Source organism: Theobroma umbraticum, unplaced genomic scaffold, assembly GCF_002168275.2.
Source record: "Theobroma umbraticum cultivar Fairchild unplaced genomic scaffold, ASM216827v3 scaffold_130.0, whole genome shotgun sequence".
Taxonomy (NCBI): Eukaryota; Viridiplantae; Streptophyta; class Magnoliopsida; order Malvales; family Malvaceae; genus Theobroma; species Theobroma umbraticum.
The window spans coordinates 5866682-5867897 of NW_018397264.1; positions in this window are offsets into that span (position 1 = coordinate 5866682).

Genomic DNA, 1216 nt, shown 5'->3' on the forward strand with positions numbered 1-1216 from the left:
TATGCTAGAATATTGATGAGGAGATATTAAAGGAATATTTTCATATAAATTTTACTTTTCTTGAGTTCCACCATTTCCGTACAAAAAATTAAAGGCATTCAACCACATTGGTAGAATATAATAAGATCAATAAACTCATAATGATTGTTATTTTTTCTCTTGTTTTAAGTGTTCCAAATTAAAAGAAAAGACACTACTATGGTTGACTAATGGGAAACAATGAACATATCTAATCCATATAATTCCCAAATAATTTGCTTGATTTCTTTACCTACAACAAATATATTTATTTATTTATTTCATCAATAATGGACGAAACATGCGAATATTATACAAGAAACAAATCAAATCTTATTATCTGCATACATGTTGTACCATTTATAACTCTAGATTCTCTCATTCTTCGTCTTAAATATTACAATTTGTTGCATTTGGAATCCAATTTTATACAAATAAGTGTAGCTTTATCCTATATTATAAAACCACAGTCTCCTTTCTTAAAATTAAAGTACATCTCTTGCATAAATTCATCTTTTAGATTTGAAAAGGATAAACATGCACTATCACTCAAAGGCTCAAAAGCCCTATTTTAAACAAAAAAATGTTGAAAAGACAAGGAGAAAGTATACATCTTCTTACATTTGACGAGAAAATTGGTAATTTATTAAATTAAAGAAAAAAAAGAAATATAAAATTTGGGTTTGATGAAAATAATCAAAATAAATTTATCAAATGAATTTTCAGATGAAAATCTAAGGTGAAAAGGTGGCTGTGATGGTCCAATCATATCCGAATTTGTAGCATGTGAAGTATATGTAGAGATCACTCAATAACTTTAAAGGTCTAAAGTTCCACAATACTCAAATGAGGTATTTTTATTGAGATTAAGAAAAAAAAAATTATACTGTCAATTGAAGATCATTAAATATATATTACCATTAGTTGATTGGAAATAAAAAAAATAGTTGAGAATTAACAATATTGTAAGAATGGATAAATGTTAAAAAAATTAGAGATTTATTAGATCTCAAATCAGAAAATACGTTATTTTATTAATTATCTTGATTTTTATCTATTTTTAATAAAAAATAAGATAAATAGTTAAAAATGAATAAAATGTGAAAAGTGAAAGAAAATAGATACTCGTCAAGCATTTAATTTCAGAAGTGAAAGAATATACTTATATTTTTGTTAATTATCTTAATTTTTATATATT